Genomic DNA, 20,695 nt, shown 5'->3' on the forward strand with positions numbered 1-20,695 from the left:
TTTGTATTGGGAGAGAGAGAATCTTAAGCAGGCTCCACACCCAGCACAGAGCCCGACACCAGGCTCGATCTCACAACCCTGAGATCATGACCTGAGCTGAAATCAAGAGTCAGACGCTTAACCAACTGAGCCAGCCAGGTGCCCCTTTATGTTACCTAATTTAATCCTCACAGTGATCCTATAGGGTAATGTATTAGTCAGGGTGGGTTAGGTTATGCTGTGATAAGAAACAGCCCCCAAATCATTAAGCAAAATAATTCTTTGCTCATGCCACATGTCCCATGTAGGTTGGCCAGGGGGCAACGCTCCTCATAGTCACATAGAAACCCAGGATAATGGGGGTTCCATTTCAATATATACCTCACAGCTTTGAGAAAGGACCATCACAGCAGTGGGAAGTGAATGTGGCTCATTGTCTCTGGGCTCCAAAAGCTTCTGCCCAAGTGTCACACAGCCACAGTCAAGTCCAGGGAGGCAGCGAAGTACAATCCTACCATGTGCCCAAAAGGAGAATCAGGAATATTTATTTATTTTACTTTTTAAAGATCTATTTATTTTAGAGAGAGAGAGAGCATGCATGCATGAGTGAGGAGAGGGGCAGAGGGAGAAGGAGAGAAGCAGACTCCCCCCTGAGCACAGAGCCTGTTGTGGGACTCGATCCCAGGACTCTGGGATCATGACCTGAGCCAAAGGCAGACGCTTAACCGACTGAGCCACCCAGGTGTCCCGCATGTATAATTTTTTATGGTAATACTGGAGAATACAGGTGATAAATTTTAAAAGTTTAGGCTCTGGATTCTGTTGTCTTCCTTTGAAAAGTTTTAATTTTTGTTCTAGTAAGCAGTTCAATTATTGATTGGCCACTTTGAACTTGTGCAGGTTTTTCTTTTTTTTCCCCCACTTTGTTAGTGCCGATCATCGGAAAAGTCCCAGATATCTTCCCAATCCTCTGTAATTTAGTGCATTCAATCTTCAAACCGTTTCCCCTGTGGACCTCATCAAGGTTTAGTTTTAGGCATTATTAGGTCAGGGCTAGTCTTCCTCTAGGGCAGTGACTCTTGAACTATAGCATGTATTGGAATCACCCAAAGAGCCTGTTAAAATACAAACGTCTGGGCTTCTTCTCCGGAATTTCTGATCCAGAAGATCAGAGGTGGGGCCCCAGAGTTTGCATTTCCAACAGGGTCTCTAACAGACTTGCAGGTGCTGCTGCTGGTGGTCGAGGGACAACGATCCAAGAACTATTGCTCTAGAATACGGTCCTTATTTTTTAAAGTGTGTTTTTTCTAGTGTCCTCACTGGATGCCTAAGGTATTATTAACAAAGTATTCATATGCTTTCCAGTTAGGCTGAGCCAAAACTCTGATGACCCCTATTACTGCTCGAACTCTAATATCCATGCTCAGCCTTCAACCCACAGAAGCTGGCATTTGGTAATCCTTGGATAGTCTCACCTTACCCACGTACAACCCAGGACTTAGCCAAGTACTCACAGGCAACGATTCCCCCCTCCCCAAGATTTTTGGAGCCCTCCCTCTACAAAGCTTCCCCCTCTCCAGTGTCCTACCTTACAGAATCCAGCTGCACAGCTGCCCCAAATTCTGATCTCTGCCTCTCAATTCAGCCAGTCCTCTAACTCACTGCCCTCAGATAAAGGGCCAGAGTGATTCTGGGCCTCACCTCTTGAGTTTCTCTTCACTTAAGGGCCACAGACTTGTGTCCTGGAACAACTGACTCATGTATTTTGTCCAGTTTAATATTTTTAAAACAACGCTGGGTGGCTAGACTGGTACCAGTTTCTACTCCATCATAGCCAGGGACAGGAGTCCTGGTTTTAGATCTTTTGAATTTAAGGAGCCTTGGACTATCCAGATAGAGATATCAACAACAAAAGGTTAGCCTAGAGATAAAAGTTTACAAGGTATCCATGTATAGATAGTGATTGAGAACAGGGGCATGAATCACATAGGAGGTTATACAAAATCAGAAGCGTAGAGGATCAAAGAGAGAATCTTGGGGGCACTGCCAATTTTTCAGGGGTGGGTGAAAGAGGGTTGGCAAAAGAGGCATATCAGGAGTGGTCCAAGAGGCAGAAGAGCCATGTCCTGGAAGTCAATGGAGAAGGGTTCTAAAAAAATATTTTGAATTCTTACTATGTCTCCCCCATGTGCTAAGAGGTTTACCAAAAAAACATTTAAAAAAATATATATTTCAAGCAACCCAATAATATAGTACTATTATCAATCCCATTTTATAGATAAGGATGAGCATGAAGATGAAGAACCTGACCCGTTAAGTAACTTGCATAACATCATGCAGCTGGTAAGCGGCCGAGCAGGACCTGAATCCGGGAATTCGGACTCCGAGACTCAAAAACACCACAATGTTCTGCCTCATTCCAAATAGGAGAGGATGACATATGCCACTGGCCGCCCAAGAAGCTGAGGATTGAAAAGTGCCCATGGGATTAGGTAGTAGGGCCACTGGTGAGCTCAGCAAGAACTCACTGCAGTAAACAGTAGGTGCTAATAACTGTTCAATTTTATCAGCTCCTGGGCTTAACCCCTTATTTGAGCCAGCAGAGTGCCATCCATACACATGGCATCTCGCAGCCCTTGCTTGCCTTATCTGCCTCCTCAGAAACCTGCTCCAGGTTTCTCCTCCGACAGAGGAGACTCACTCCCTAGTTGCATTCAGGGAAGGCGAGATCCGTGCTCCAGCCTCCTAAGGGGGTGAAGAGAAGTGGGAGGTGACTATTTATAACTCACTACCTGTGCCCAGGCACAGATTTATATGCATTTGAACATATCATCACCTCAATTATCTATGCTCAGATTAGCCTTAGCAATTCTTTAAGCTCTCACAGCTGTCTTCAGGTGTTCAGGGGATTATTATGGGGAGATGTTGATCAGCTGTTTTCCATGGCTTCTGTGGGCAGAACAAAAGAAAAGAGGCTTAAATGTCAGCAAGGGATTTAGATGTAAGTGAGAACTCTGTGAGACAGGGAGGTCCTGCGTACCCAAGCAAGGGTTTCCAGCCTTTCTGTCTTAGTTAGCCCTAAATATTCCCTTCCCCACCATACCACCTCTTCCTTGGTTTTCTGACAAAAGAGACAAAAACAATAACAGCAAATTCTTATGTAGTTCTTACTTCATGCCAGGCACTGTTATTAAGGTTTTTACTCATATTCACTTATCCAATACTCACAACAACACGATGAGATAAGTACTATTGCTATCCCCATTTTACAGGTACGAAAACTGAGATATGGGGTGAATAACTTGCCAAAGGTCACACGGCCGATAAAAACATTTCAAGCCTTATGCCAAAGTCCATCCTCTTCAGCACTACCCTATACTGCTCTCTGTATGTATGACACTAGAACAGAATTCGGTATCAGGCAGAGCAGGGAGAAATGCTAGCTAGCAATTGGGTGTGGAGGCTGTAGTCGATTGTGACAAAATGACCCGAACTGATCCATGCTCCCGAATTTATGCCTACATGTAGTCCCCTTCCACACTGAGTCTGTGCCATCCCAATGACTCGCTTGGCCAACAGCATGTGATGGAAACAACTTTCTGGGACTTCAAACCCAGGCTTTAAGAGGTCTGGAGCTTCTACTTTCTCTGTCAGAACCTAACTGCCTTGTAAAGAAGTACAGTCTGTCTCCCTGTAGAGAGGACACATGTAGAGAGAAGACTTGGAGGCCGAGAGGCCATGTGGAGAAGAACAGAGGCACCTCAGCTAAGAGCCAGCACCCAAGTGGCAAAGGAAGCCATCTTGGATCCTCTAGTCCCAGCAGGACTGTCCCAGGAGACACCACCTAGGGCGAAGATGGGCTGAACCTGCTGAGCCCTGCCCAAATCCTAACTCCAGACTTTTGGTTTTTGGGGGGTTTTGTTTTGTTTGTTTTTATAGATTGAAAAAAGTTTCAAACATTATTGTAGAGGTTTCTGCGAAGGTATTTTTTTGATGAGTCAAATCCTAACTCTGAAAGGGCTGTGGTTTTAAGCCAGTTTCTTTTTTATTGTGGTGAAATATACATAACATAAAATTTTATCATTTTAGCCATTCTAAGTGTATAGTTCTATGGCACTAAGTTCATTTGCATTGGTGTGCAGCCATCACACCATCCATCTCCAGGACTTTTTCATCATCTCAGACTGAAACTCTGTCCCCGTGAAACACTATTTCTCCCTCCTTCAAACCCCTGGTAACCACTATTCTACTTTCGGTGTCTATGAATTTAAGTCAATAGATTTTAAGGTAGCAACATATAACTTCATAGAGATACTGACAGACTTAATCATCTGCTTTTAGAATGTATTGATGCGTTTCTTAGTTTATTAAATACCAGAGAGTTGTAGAAGCAGCAGGAACCCTCCCAGAGCTTCAGTTTGCTGCATTATTTGTACATGTAATTCTAATGCATCATGGCCTATAGTGTTATAGGTAAAATTATAATACCTAACATTCACTTTAAAGTTGAAAAGGCAGTTTCACACTTAATGTATCATTTGCCTTTCACAACAGCCTTGGAGGTAGAATTAATTTTTTTTCCTTTTGTAGATCAGGGAATTGAGGATCAAAGGGTTTAAGTGACTTGCTCAAGGTCACAGCATAGAGAGAACAGGTTGGTCTGCAACCATTTATTGATCATTCCTGCTGGGTAAGGGAGATTGCGGGGGCACCCAAAAGATAATTCAGCAGCTTGAAAAAGGAGACACAAGCCTGGTCCTCAAACAACATCTGCTCGCCTAGGACACACCCACGGATATGCCCACAGGAGAATCCTCTGATCGAGCTGACTACCAACCAAGGTGGCTCCCAATGAAATGTTTTATAGGGTGTGGCTAGGTCCTATATTAAGAAACAGATCTGCTTGGCTGTATATTGGGCAGGAAGAGCATGACGAGGCAAGCCAGGTACGTCTCCATTGAGTAAAGCCACAGACTCATGCCCATTCATAAATCAATTCAGTGGGTCACAAGCTATATATATTTTTTAAATGAAATAGAGCAGAATTCATTGAAGTAGTAAGGGCAAGTGTTTTTCTGAGGAATTTATTTCTGTGATATTGTATATACATTTCGTAGTCATGTTATTTGGGACTTGGGTCACAATATGAAATGTATTTCTTACCATGGTGTGAATGCTTGAAAACAACTGCCCTATCCCAGTTCTTTCCTGGCCATGGCCTTCCTCAAAGTGCAGAAGCCTTCTGCAGTCTCTGGGGAACTATAGCCCGTCTACATGCACTGGCCTATTGCAAACAGTAGAAAAGGGGTGTAATTTTAGCACAAGGACAACACTCCAGAGGCTGGTTTGGAATGGCTGAAATTGTTGTATGTAAAATTTTGCCCGGCTGCCCAAAGTGAGTTATGACACAGAGACGTGGTGACACGATTCTAAAAGCGCTGGATTCGTCAGGGAAACTGAGGTTCCATCTTTGGTTCTGCATCAAATGCCTATAATTCCTTAAAATTTTCTGGGCTTTGTTCCCTCATCTCTGGCAAGAGGGAAGATCAGACTAAATTATCTTTAGGGAAAGTTTCCAACCAAGAGAAGGAATGCTGGTAAGATTTAGGTCACTGCCTCCTCATTTTCCCAAGGAGGGGCACTGTAATAGGAAATGCAGAGGGAAAGTCAGTCTCTCTTTTGAAAAAAAAGTGAGACCAGGGACGCCTGGGTGACTCAGTTGGTTAAGCGTCTGCCTTCGGCTCAGGTCATGATCCCAGGGTCCTGGGATCGAGTCCCACATCGGGCTTCTTGCTCAGTGGGGAGCCTGCTTCTCCCTCTGCCTGCCTCTCCCCCCGCTTATACTTTCTCTTTCTCTCTCTCTCTCTGACAAATAAATCTTAAAAAAAAAAGAAAAGAGTGAGTCCAGTTTTTTGTTTGTTTATGTGTTTTCCAAGGTTGATAAGGACAGACAAACACTGTCTTTGAAAGATAACAAATGTACATTTCTGGTTTGAGGCTGAAGACTTACCTGGAGTACCCCATCCAGGTCCAGGTGTCTACAATCATGAAACTTACATCATTTTAGTTTCATGAATTAAACAATAAACTATAATTGTCTAGGTCCAAACTATGGTGGTGAAGTCACAGCACCCCAATCACATATAAAATTTTGTCCCTGTAATTAAGCCATGAGGGTAGTTGGAATTCCTTGAGAGTTAAAGGCACGCGATTGTGGTGATTCTTTACCCTGAGCTTAGGAAACATGAATTCCTTGGTGGCAGGATTTCGATCCTGGAGCCCATGTCAGGTGAGGGGGGGCTGGGCCAGTGACCACTGGCAGTTCCTGGACGTTAAGAGAGGCTCCATGGCAGAAGAGAAGGAGCCTGGACATTGCCAACAGCCCTTGTTTAAAAAGAAAAAAAGAGTCGTAGAGTCTCAGCAATAATGGCTCTGCTTCTGCCAATATCGGCAGAGAAACAGGTGCAGAGAGCTCTGAAGAGCACTTCCAGCCTAAGTCATGGCCCAAGAAATGTCCCAGAAGCCCATGCTCCTTGACCTGCTGGGCTGAATCTGGAGTGTTTCCAGGTATACTCAAAGGGGTCTGGGAATGACATGGGAACGTAGCAGCTTTGTTTGCAACTTAGGAGTAGAAATTGTTTTTCATTAAACAGAAAATATCCTTGTCTGTTTGCATTTCAAACAAAGTAATGCTGTTTGGGGACTGATAATAAGAAAATACATTCTCATTGGGGAAACTCCGCATCTTTGTACAATTTCGGGAGAGTATAAAGGAATTGTTCGAATTGCTTTGTTTTTCCTTTCTCATGGTATAGAGAAGTTTATGTGATTTAATGACTTTTTTATGGTAATTTTTTAAGAACATATTCAAACCAGATGCCGTTTAGTAGACTTGAATATTGCCTAACTCTCTGAAATGATAAAAAGCACAGATGGGCACAAACTGAAGAGGAAAGTAAGAAAAGATTTATTCAAGGGCAGTGAATTATATTATTAGGCCCGTGACTCCTTCCCATCCCCCAAACTAACCCCAAGCCCAGCTTATCTGAGTAAACCAAAGGGAATTTAATCTTAGCCCCTACTATGTATTCCGTACATTCTGGCTGACATTGTAGACCCTGTTAGAAATCTGGTTGGCTTCCAAGCACATGCAATACTAGAATGAAGAAATAGTATAGATAACTATCTCATTTTTCTTTCTCTCTGAAACATTGACAATGATTCATTGTAGAATGTCTCAGGACATTCGAGGAAGTTATCCACAAACATTTTGCAGAAATCTGTCAAGAGCTGATTATTGCAATTTATATTATGTGGCTATTTCATTCCCCAGGCTTCATGTGTTGCAAGATTAAAACACGCAGGGAAGACAATGCACTCTATAGGCTGCCAAACATGAACAACCAGTAGTCAAGGGGCAGGTTCAAAGTGTGGTGTTTTCAGCTCCTGAAAGGACAGAATGGTGACCTTAGGTGACACAGGCAGAACCACCAGACACACATCAGTCCCTTCCTAAACAGAGCAAACGTTAGCCAGTAAAATGGGGGAAACCCGTAACTCCATCTAATTGCTCAGGAATCCTTACACACGTGCCAATTCCCGCAGGATATGCCACATTCGAGTTCCCTGATATGCAAATAGAAATATCACGGACACTTGAAATTCATACATAAACTCCAAGCCCTTATTTCAGCAACTCAGTTTTACTCCTCTGTCACCAAAGTCACCAAGAGTTGTAATCAAGGCCTACACTGTAGGCAGGATTTGACCCTCTTCCCCGCTCCCCGTCCTGCAGACCAGCTCCTGAGTCATGAAGTGCGTGAATAAAGATGCCAAGGCCCAGCCCCAAATGGAACGGTCACCGTTTGGAAACTGAATTCTGGGGTCCAGTAAGAAGATTCCACTTTAGCGGCACAAGGCACGGCAGGTTTGCCTGATTCTGAGACTCAACCACTCAAGGCAAGTTTTGATTTTTTTTTTTTTTTTTTTGGTCTCAAGTCCTTTTACTATGTGTGAGAGACATATAGATCATTTAATTCTACTTGCTATTGAGTTTTGGTTGTTTTTTTGTGTTTAAGATTTTATTTTTTTATTTTTTTTAAGATTTTATTTATTTGACAAAGAGAGACACAGCGAGAGAGGGAACACAAGCAGGCGGAGTGGGAGAGGGAGAAGCAGGCTTCCTGCCGAGCAGGGAGCCTGATGCAGGGAGCCTGATGCGGGGAGCCTGATGCGGGGAGCCCGATGCGGGACTCAATCCCAGGACGCTGGGATCATGACCTGAGCCGAAGGCAGACGCTTAATGACTGAGCCACCCAGGCGCCCCTTAAGATTTTATTTTTAAGTAATCTCCACACCCAATTCGAGGCTCAAACCCGCAGCCCCGAGATCAAGAGTTACATGCTCCACCAACTGAGCCAGCCAGGTGCCCAGCTATAGAGGTTTTTTTGGGCTTTCACTTGAGGCCACCTACATTCTTTCCCAGAAATAGACCAGTCTTGCCATGTCTCTTAATCTATACAGTAGCCTCATGCTTGCAAATGCCCAACGAACACTAGGTTAAAGTCTCTCTCATACTCTTCAACAAAGATGATGACATTTTCTTTCATAACATTGAACTCTGCATGTCAATCTTAATTAACTTATTTGCTTAGGTTAAAATTATATGAAGTACATTTAAGAGCATTTATGGATGCACACATCTAAAGTAAGCATTATACATATATGCTTACACACACACACACACACACACACACACATAAAATCAAAGCAACCATTTTTTTAAAAGTAAATTCTTTTTGAGAGCCATAATTTCAACTAGTCCCCCATGACTCTGTGAATCATCTTTTTTCCGGGAAGATAATTTAAATGACTAAAGGTAGTCGGTTTGTCATGCCATAAAAACACATCTATAATTGAATATTTCTCTACAGACAATAGTGTGCTGATGGTTTCCATAGAAATGCAAAGTCCAAAAATGCATTGAAGTTCCTTTCCTCACCTCTGTTGAACTTTCCTTTCATTACCGAGTGAAGAGAGATCACTCTTTCATTTTGTCAGGCATTTGAGAGATGCCGCCATTATGTTTCTGTTCATAACAATCTCTACATGGGAATAGTATTATGTAGTCCACAAAGTTTGTGTTATGGCCTCATGATCCCTGCAACATCCTGAAGGTTGGGCAGAACAGGAATAGTTATTTCTGTTGACAGATGGGAAGCTGAAGCCCCTCGGTTTAAGTTACTTGCCTGAGGCTATATGGCACACACCAAATCACAAACTGGGATTCAAACCCAGACCTTCTGAATCCTAATCCACACTCTTTTCTTTACTTTGTTCTTTAAAAAAAAAAAAAAGATGCTAGTGCTTTTGAGCCAGACTAAAAGTCTCATTTGCCTGGTTCCTTCTTTAAAATCTAAAAACAATAAATAGCTCAGCAGGTGAGTTTGACATAGGGTACACCTCCATGTTACAACCAATGTAGGGTCACTCATCCCGGGGACTGGCAGTCTATGTACCGAATGACCAGGATAGAGTATTTGGGGGACAGTTTTATGGTCAGGCACCAGCTGCCCTGTGTGCACTTGGAGGAGTTCCAAAGCCCCGCAGTGGGGCTACAACCACCACATGTCCCCCCACCCCCCATCCAGCTCATGACTCCCAGCCATCTGGGCCGCTCCCTCATCCTCTAGCGAGCACAAGAGTAGGGGAGAAGGTAGTTAGCACTGAGGAGCTGGTCCTGGGTGAAGGGTTGGCACAGCTCTTGTAGATACTTGAGGTGGGGGAAGAAATAGAAGATGGGAGAGAGTGGCAACAATTCTTGGAACTTTCCTCAAGGGAGGGTGACAGGAAGTTTTTGCACAAAGTAGCAGGACGTGAAGCACTGGTCGGGGTTCCCCAGACTATAGTCAGTGAGCTAGGGAAGAAGTTAGAGAGGCCATCAAGTCCACCCTCTTTCATTCATTCATTCTATTCATTCGACAGGTGATCGTTGAACATCGACAGTGCTGAGGATATAGCAGGGAAGACATCAAAGTCCCTGCCCTCACTGAGTTTATGTTCTTGTGGGGAGTGAAACAGTAAGCACATAAATAAACGGTACGTCAGCTGGTGATACACGTTGTGGACGACAGGAAAGCAGGGTAAGAGGAAAATGGCCCCTTGTGGGGGACAGGAGGTACTATCTTATGTATGTTGGTTAGGGACCGATAATGACATTTGAACAGAAACTTGAAGCAAATGAGGGAAGAAGCCATGGGGATATCTGATGGAAAGAGAATCCCAGGCAGAGGGGACAGCCAGTGCAAAGGCTCTGCTACAGAGAATGATCGGCGTGTTTAAGGAACAGCTGGGCGGCTCGTGGGGTTGCTGGAGTGGCACGAGGGGAAAAATTGTAGGAGATGTGGTCAGAGAGATTGTGGGGCCCAGACCATATGGGGTCTTGGAGGCCAGTGTTAAGCTGGAGTGAGACAGGGACCCTTGAGCAGGAAAATGATAGGCTCTGACTTTTTAAAGTACCCTTCTGCTGCTGTGTTAGAACCCACCTTGGGGCTTAGCCATGGAACGTGATGGAAATCTATTTCATTCTTAAAAGACCCTGTACATGACTCAATTGCCTTCCTATTTTCCAGCTTGTTTTCTATGCTTCTCTCTAGCCAGGTTTTCATCATTTGTTTTATTTTCAATCATCAGATTCGTTAAAATTGTCTGATCTTGCCGCCATCCCCTGCCAACCGCCGACTTCAAACTTTCCCAATGGTTTTCGTTCACACTTAGGGGAAAGTTCAAACTCCATCCTCTCGGCCTCAAAGGTCCTATAAGACTGAGTGCTTGCCCACGTGTCTCCTCTGTCTTCCTCTTCCTCTGTAGTCGCAGTGGCTCTCTTTCAGTTCCTTCTGGTTCAAGGCCTTCCCCCAGATCAGTTCTTCTTCCTGATATGTTCTCCCTACGGCGGCGTGGTTTATCCTTGCATATCCTGTGCTCTGGCAATTTGTTGGATTAGTTAATTTATCAATCAAATGTGGTACCAGATAAAATGAAGTCACCTCTGAATCCACTGTTTGGAGTTACTTCTGTTTTGGAAGGAAGCTAGGGATTCACTATCACTGAAATTCCATTCAGTATGATTTTATTAAGTTTTATTTATTCAAGTAATCTCTACCCCCTATGTGGGGCTTGAACTCATAACCCCGAGATCAAGAGTTGCATGCTCCTCCCACTGAGCCAGCCAGTCACCTCATTCAGTATTATTTTAGATTATGTGAATATATTTTGGAATACACGTGATATTAATAAATTACATGCTCACATTTTGGAATAACTTTCCTAGATGTTATCATTCTAATTCACCTTCCCACATCATTGCAGCATGGTAAATTACATGAAATACCTTGTTAAATGAAGACTTGTTTGTCATAAATTGTAGTGTGGCTCTTGATTTATTATGGATTTCCCCATATGAGTATCTTATTAGCAATCTGAGAGGCTCATTCTCCCTGTGTTATCAGAACTATATTATTTTGTCTAATTCTTTGTTGATGTCTTTTTATTTTTTATTTTTATTTTTTTAAAGATTATTTATTATTTGAGAAAGAGATAGTGACAGAGAGAGAGAGAGTGAGAGCATGAGCAAGAGGGGAGGAGCAGAGAGAGAGAAGTAGGCTCCCCACTGAGCAGGGAGCCTGATGTGGGGCTTGATCCCAGGGCCCTGAGATCATGACCTAAGCCGAAGGCAGATGCTTAACCGACTGAGCCACCCAGGTGCCCCTGCTGATGTCTTTTAAATTCTGGAGTTGTGCTGTTTAATATGTTACCCCAGCCATACATGTGGCTTTAAATTTTAAATTTTTAAGTTAATTAAAATTAAAATTTTAAAAACCCTTTCCTCTGCTCCCATGTGGTTGGTGGCTACTACATTGAATAGCCCAGATATAGAACATTTCTATCATTGAAGAAAGTTCTGTTGGACAGCATTGTTCTAGAGCCTCCCTCTCACACCTCCCTAGTGTTTGATTTATCTTCTCTTTCTAAGGAGATACCTGCAATGGGGTGACAATAACTCTACCAATTGTCTTTCTTTCAGTGCCTACTTTGTGCCAAGCAGTGTAGTAAGAGAGTACTTTATATATATTTATATATATGAAAGTATATATGTATATATGTAAAAGTATATATAAATGTATATTACATTATTTATATAAGCACTATATATATGTGTGTATATATATAGTCTTATTTATTCCTTATAGGATTAAACCATGAGCCAGCTCAGGGAGGCCGTTTTATAACATCACTGTAATAAACCAGAAATTTGATGCCATTGACTCAGGTTTCCATACTCAACTCTTTAATCAACAGGCAAAATGTAAATTGGTCCCAATCCCATCAGATCATGGAGAACGTTAGTGCAAATAAAAGACAATTCATGCCTGTGTGGATCTACGTCTTTTCAGAATCTGCAGGGCTTACAAGTTCAAGTACCATGGGGCATGAACCTGAGAACTAGACAGCCAGGGGACATTCAAAACTGGAACCAAACAATACATGGGTATAGCGTTCTTTACTGAAAAAGATCAATTCATCCTTTATCATCTAAATTATAGAGCTTACAATATGTCCCCCCAGAAACAGTCTGCTTTTGAGATTTATATACACTAATGTGAGCACACAAAGGCAAGAACAAGACGAGAGATGTTTTGCAAGTAACAAAGACCTTTAAAATGTATTTTGAGTGATACTTAATAAATATATCCATGTAAATTAGCTGAATGCTTGGTAGCTGAGAGTAACTGACAGGGTTTTAAGTGATGAAAAAGCTGCAGAGTGAAAGGCAATTCCAAATAACTCACTGTAAGAAATCCCTTGTTTTGAACATTGAAAAACAGTGAACATTTCATTTTTTCAATAGCAAATCAGTTTCTCTTCACTCCCACTAACAATTAGTAAACAAATATGTAACAAATATTGGCTTGAAGCAAAGTCACCAAATTCATACCTGTGATGCCCTCATGTCTTGGCTTAGCACCAGAGCTAAATATGCTTATTGCCATTTTACAGATGGGAAAACTGAGGCTCAAAGAAGTTAAGTACCATATTTCCTGAGTAATAAGTGGTGGAGCCAAAATTGAAACCCGAGTCTCATCAACTCAAGAATTCTGTACTGACTCCCTCCCAAGGTGGAATCAACTCTGACCCATTTTTTTCGATTTTTGTGGTTAAATTCTGAATGAAACTGGAATAATAGAACATCATTTTTAAAAACCAAAATAATACTAGGGCACCTGGGTGGCTCAGTTGATTGGGCATCTGCCTTCAGCTCAGGTCATGATCCTGGGGTCCTGGGATTGAGCTCTGTGTAGGGCTTCCTGCTCAGTGGGGAGCCTGCTTCTCCCTCTCTCTCTGCCTGCCGCTCCCCCTGCTTGTGCTCTCTCTCTCTCTCTCTGTCAAATAAATAAATAAAATCTTTTAAAAAAAACAACAACAACAAAATGAAATAATACTTGAAGGAAGCATCCAGGGCATTTTCGACACAAGATCAGCTTAGCTTTTGATTCAGAATATTTTTTTACCAAATTTATTTTGAAGATGATGCTTCAACCCATGGGAAATATCTGGAACTATTTTCTTTATTTAAAAGTCTACATATATATTTTCATTTTATATACTTCAATAAAGTTCTTCATCCACTCAAAAACCTAAAGCAGGGATCAGCAAACTTTTTCTGTAAAAGGCCAGTTAGTAAATATTTTAGGCTTTGAGGTGCATATGGTCTCTGTCACAACTCATATCTGCCATTGCAGCGTGAAAGCAGCTCTAGAAAACACACAAACAAATTAGCCTGGCTGTGTTCCAACAAAACTTTGTGCACTCTGAAATTTAAATTTTGATCTATAATTTTTTATGCCATGAAATATTCTTCTTCTTTTGATTTTCTTGAACTACTTGTGAATATAAAAACTACTCTTAGCTCATGGGCTATGTAAAAATACACAGTAAGCTGGATTTGGCTTCTGGTTCATGGTTTGCCAACCTCTCATCCAAAACATGAAATCAAAGCCTAGAGAAATGAAGAAACTTGTTTAAGAATAGAGAAGAACCGGGGACTGTGCTATAGTTTTTCTGCTTACTCACCTTAATGGGTTGTATCTTATCATAGAGAAATAAAAATGATGAAGGCCACTAGAAGATAATTTAATTCTATGTGAGGAAGGGCCACGTTAAGACCATTAGCCAAGACTGCTCTACATTTTTAATAAAAGCAAAGTCAGAATGTTTGTCATTATTACTCCACATGCCTTATCTATAATGGCAAAAACACAATACACTCTTTCTATTAGTAACATTTCCTTCCCTCTGCCAAAAAATTGTATACTCTTATTAAATGTAAATGGCAAATATTATGCTGAAGGGCAACAGGGGGAGGAAATAGGTTAAAATTTTAAACTACAGTATTTGTACTCCCAATCTGGAGTTAGTGGATTTAAAGGAAACTTAAATCTTCTCCATTAATAGATAATTTATCTATAATCCCTATATAATTAATATATCATTACTTTGAAGATTTGCTTATTGGGCTCTTCTCTTACATTGCTCAATATTTATTGAGGGTTTACTACATACTAGACACTAGTCGAAGATCTGAGCATATTGTAATATACAAATTCTCTTATATCCTCTTTCAGAGGAATGTACAATATAAGGTTCTTCACACTGACAAATTTTAGCGAAAGTCCACTACCATCATGTTCTTTATATGACAATCAACAAAATGAGTAGAAAACACTAATAAGTTACCTGATGAGTTCATTTTTTATTATAATGTACTTTGAAACATAAGGAACCACTTTTTTTGTTCATCCATAATAAGCAACTCCTCACTGGTTAGTTTTATCACGAGATTATAATAATTTAATCACATATTCAGGCTGCACTTCTAATTCTAGTTCTCTTGCTGTTTCCACCAAATCTGCAGTTATGTCCTCCACTGAAGTCTTGAACTCCTCGAAGTCATCCATGAGGGTTGGAGTCAACTTCTTCCAAATTCCTGTTAATGTTGATATTTAGACTCCTCCCAAGAATCACAAATGCTCTTAATGGCATCTAGTATGGTGAATCCTTTCTAGGAGGTTTTCAAATTTACTTTGTGTAGATCCATCAGAGGACTCAGCATTTAAGGCTACTATAGCCTTACAAAATGTATTTTTAAGTAATAAGACTTGAAAGTCAAAATGACTCCTTGATCCATTGCAGAACGGATGTTGTGTTAGCAGGCATGAACACAACATTCATCTCATCAATCTCCATCAGAGCTCTTGGCTGACCAGGTACACTGTCAGTGAGCATTCATATTTGGAAAGGAATTTTTTTTTTTTGAGCAGTCAGCCTCAATGGTGGGCTTAAAATATTCAGTAAACCATGCTGTAAATGGATGTTCTGTCATCTAGGCTTTTTTGTTCCATTTATAGAGCACAGACAGAGTAGACATAACCTATTTCGTAAGGACCCTAGCATTTTCAGAATGGTAAATGAGCATTGGCTTCAACTTCGAATGACCAGCTGGATTAGCTCTTAACAAGAGAGTCAGCCTGTCCTTTGAAGCTTTGAAGACAAGCTTTGACTTCTCCTCTCTAGCTATGAAAGTCCTAGATAGCATCTTCTTCCAATAGAAGGCTGTTTAGTCTACACTGAAAATCTGTTGTTCAGTGCAGCTACCTTCATCCATTATCTTAGCTAGGTCTCCTAGATAACTTGCTGTAGCTTCTACATCAGCACTTGCTGACTCACCTTGCCCTTTTATGTTACAGATTCTGTCTTAAATCTCACGAACCAACCTCTGCTAGCTTCAGATTTTCTTCTGCAACTTCCTCACCTCTCTTGGCCTTCATAGAATCAAAGAGAGTTAGGGCCCTGCTCTGGATTAGGGGAATGTTGTGGCTGGTTTGATCTTCTACCCAGACCACTAAAATTTTCTCCATATTAGCAATAAGTCTGTTTCACTTTTTTATCATTTGTGTGTTCACTGGGGTAATGCTGTTATTTTCCCTCAAGAAATTTTCGTTTGTGTTCACAACTTGACTGACTAACTGTAGGCACAAGAGGTCTACCTTTCAGCCCAACTCGGCTTTCAACTTGCCTTCCTCACTAAGCTGAATCATTTCTGGCTTTTGAGTTAAAGTAAGAGACACTTGACTCCTCCTTTCACTTGAACACTTAGAGGCCATTGTAGGGTTAGTAACTGGCCTAATTTCAATATTGTTGTGTCTCAGGAAATAGGGAGGCCTGAGGAGAGGGAGAGAGACAAGGGAATGGCCAGTTGGTGGAGCAGTCAAAACACACACAACATTTATCAATTAAGTTTGCCATCTTCTATGGGTGCAGTTCATGGTGCCCCAAAACAATTCCAATGGTAACACCAAAGATCACTGATCACAGGTCGCCATAATAAATACCGTAACAATGAGAAAGTTTGGAACGTGACACAGAGACCGAAAGTGAACAAATGCTGTTGGGAAAATGGCACCGATAGACTTGCTGGATGCAGGGCTGCCACAAACTTTCAGTTTGGAAAAAACCCAGTATCTGTGAAGCACAGTAACGCAAAGGGCAATAAAATGAGGTATGCCTGCAGTGGAAATTTAAAAAAGATTCTGCCACAATCTATCTGCTCGGCTTTTTAATACCCTCAAAGAACTTCGCACCAACTCTCTTTCTCTCCCACCTCTGTCATCTCTTCCCACAATTTCTATGTCGAAGAGGTTGAGTAAATCTGAGCTCGGCAAAATATGGGGCCTTGTACAAGAACATAACCAGTTGAAACAGAGGAATTATCGAGGTTAAAACCCAGATTAAAACCCATTCTTCTATTTTTAAGAATCCTCCATTACCCATTAAACATTTAAATAAACCATTCATCAGAAAGGTAGCCCCAGCTGTACGGCAAACCCTGTTAGTCACACACAGTATTTGTTTAAAGTGAGTGAAAACAAGGGAACTTTTTTTCCCCCTTTGCACTCTCACAATACAAACATAAAAAACTAGAAATACCAGATGGACCTGGAGGTGATTAATGCACAGCAAGCTGAACTTTTAACCTACAATATCACTTTATATGTGCGAGAAACAGCTACCATTGAAATGTAATGATTTAACCAGGCCACTGGGTTAGAGGGTTGACTGCTTCTTGAATAAATTATCACTTTGTCTTTCCACTTTGTCAGTTTCCCATCTCCTGGTCCAACCACGGACATGACATTGTTCATAAAACTCATGTCTTTATCAGTGTGTTTTTCTACTTCTGACTTATGGTTTTGGGTGGCTATACTACTTGTATACTTTTCCCAAAGCATTTCGTGGCAAATGAAGGGATAAATGGAGTGGTGGCAGTGGTGGTGGTGGTGGGAGGGACCCCATTCACCATGTCCTGGCTCATCCAACAATACCAGGACTTACCTCAAAGTGAAAATCTGAATGATCCAGGGCTAGCCGAGGGCCACTCTTCGAGTTCAAATCCAGTTTTGGCAGATCCTGAGAAGCTGTGTTTTCATGTCAGTTTTCAAGTTGGCTACAGGTTGGCACAAGGAATTCTCTCGTCAAGATCAGCTTTTGGACTGGAGCTAACCAGGACCTGACATGCTACTGGATACTGAAGCTGGCATAGTTCCGTCCAAACCCTGGGAGCGAAGAGATGGGGCATGTTCAGTGATGACACATGGGCAGCCCCCTCCTCAGAACACATTTCAAGTCCCACTGCACCTAAGCCTACGCTTGCTGGCTTCTTCATTTTTTGTACCACTAATCTCTTTACTTGTCCGAAAGTAATAACTTTAAATAAATAAAATAAAATATATATGATTTTAAAGTAAATTACATTGAAATACTGTTAGCATAAAAAAATTTTTTTTTAGAAAGTAATGTATGTGCTTCCCTTTTAACACATTAAATAACAAGATCTGGGCTCTAATAACTACATAAATTTGAAGTAGCTTAAACAATATTTCCAAGATATCTGCAACAATCATAATGGGATATGAACATCTCTGTGATTTCTTTTAGTAAAAAGGTCACAGGTATTGTTAATACTTGTGTGATGTACTTACTGCCTGCATTCATTATTGAAGGAAACGCTAACTTTCATTTAGAGGTTAGTGAAAACAAAAATTTTATTTTTTCATCCAAGATCACCCTGAATTCTATCGGTGGACCTCAGACTAACAATCCCTGAAAAGTTTGAAAACAAACACCCAACTAACAGAGTTAAAGACCCAGCTGCTGGGGCGCCTGGGTGGCTCAGTCGTTAAGCGTCTGCCTTCGGTTCAGGTCGTGGTCCCAGGGTCCTGGGATCAAGCCCCGCATCGGGCTCCCTGCTCCGCGGGAAGCCTGCTTCTCCCTCTCCCATTCCCCCTGCTTGTATTCCCTCTCTCGCTGTGTCTCTCTCTGTCAAATAAATAAATAAAATCTTAAAAAAAAAAAAAAAACCCAGCTGCTGCCTCATAAAAAAAATTTCCAAGTTGGGGATGCTCCTTCTTTTCCAACCATTTTATTTGCGAATCCCAGTCCTAGTTCCTGGTGAAAGATTATCCCTGTGCATTTTGTCTTCCAGTGCGTTGCTGTGGGCTCCAGGTGTCCGCTGCTGTTTCAGAGCACTAGAAAGCACCATCAGAGTAGATCCCTTTCTAAAAGAGACCTGCCACACAAAGACAATTATTCAGATGATTTACTGCAAAATCTCCCTGAAAATTTAGGAAAAATAGGACACTTATCTTACTGATTAACCTCATAAATTATTCTGTTTTTCAGCTCCTTTAATTGTGGGAAAATACCTCGGTTAAAAGCTCTTTGTACCCCAGTCAAATACTCTTTTGATGAACCTATAATTAGAAGTCAACAGATGATGTTCTACAAAAGCCTAGCTTAGAGGTAATTAAGATTAGGCAAAAGGAAAAGTCCTGAGGATTACAACTGGAGTCATCTTCAATATCAGTTTTCTTTTTAAATTTATCTTATTAGCAGAAATGAAACAAAGTGTGGTCAAGACAACTGTTATTTTTTTTTAAGATTTTTTTTTTTTTTTTGCGAGAGAGAGAGCACGTGCGGGGGGAGGAGCAGAGGGAGAGGGAGAAGGCAGACTCTCCGCTTAGCAGGGAGCCCGATGTGATGTGGGGCTAGGGCTCTATCCCAGGACCCCAAGATCATAACCTGAGCCAAAGGCAGACACTTAACTGACTGAGCCACCCAGGTGCCCCGAGACAATTGCTATTATTCCCAGAAATAGTAGCAGCATTAACAACAATAACAATATCAATTAAGTCACTATCCTCATACAGTGAGAATATTACCACAAAGGTTAGTGAGAGGGACTTTTAAGTCCTAAACTTGGGCAGTGAATTTTTTTTGGGGGGGAACATCAAAGTAAGTTCAAAAATCTCAAATAATGGATCAGGAAACAATTTCATTCGTATTCCTGATTTAAAAAGAGACACTAAAATATACTAGTCAAAAGAAATAGTTATATAAAAGTATAATGTGTAAATACTTTTATAAATGATCAGTACAGTTAGTGTTGCTAACAGAATGACCTTTATATATGAGTGCATAATGCTGCAAAGAATGTGTAAATGATTTTAATAGTTTTCAAGGACACACTGCTTAGGTAAACAAAGAGAGTACTGTGATTTATTCTAAAGCAAAGCACAAATTCAGAAAGTTAGCTCATATCAAAAAAATGCTTTCACAATAATTATCACCCATATAAATAAAGCTTTATTTTTTTTTAAGGTACTAATGTAAATTGGGGCCTTGTTCTTTGAAAATAATATCTTGCTTAATTTGAAAAGTTAAAGAAATTATAAAAAGTTGTGCTTGATAAACCTTGACATTTAGACTGGGGCAATCTGAATTCTAGCTATAGCTGCCCAGAATCAAAAGCAAACAAGTTACCAGATATCTACAAGGTTCCTGACAAACCAAACCATTGAGAAACTGCTTATTTAATAAGTAATTTGTTAGTTAAGTGCAAAACTGTTGATTTCATTTAAAATTGTGACAAAATAAGCTTTACAAATTGTATTTTGCTTTTTAGTATTATTCTGCACACTTGTTTGCTTTCACTTTATTGAAAAGCCAATGACTTTCCCTGAAAACAATAGCAGAAAAGAATTTGGTATGAAAGCCACAAATCATAAATAAAATGTGAAATTAATTCAACAGATTCAACACAAATCCTTATAAAAACCCCATCTGGTTTCTTTCTTGAAATTGATAGGTTTATCCTAAAACTCCTATGTAAACTCAGAGTACCTAGAATAGCTAAAACAATCTTGAAAAAAGATAAACAAAATTGGAGGACTCACATTTCTCAATTTCAAAACTTACTACAAAGCAGCAGTATTCAAAATTGTGTGGTACTCGCCTAAGATATACATGTAAATCAATGGAATATAACTAAGAGTCCAAAAATAAACTCATGTATCTATGGTCAACTGGTTTTTGGCAAGGTCATCAAGACCAGAAAGGACAGTATTTTTAAACAAACAGTGCTAGGACAACTGGGTATCTATATTCAAAAGAATGAAATTGGACTCCTACCTCAAAACCTATATAATAATTAGCACAAATAGATCAAAGACCTAAATGTAAGAGCTAAAACTATAAAACTCTTAGAAGAATATAAAGGAGAAAAATGTGTGACCTTGGATTAGGTAAATGTCTTAGATATGAC

This window comes from Halichoerus grypus, chromosome 3 (assembly GCF_964656455.1).
Source record: "Halichoerus grypus chromosome 3, mHalGry1.hap1.1, whole genome shotgun sequence".
In the NCBI taxonomy this organism is placed as follows: Eukaryota; Metazoa; Chordata; class Mammalia; order Carnivora; family Phocidae; genus Halichoerus; species Halichoerus grypus.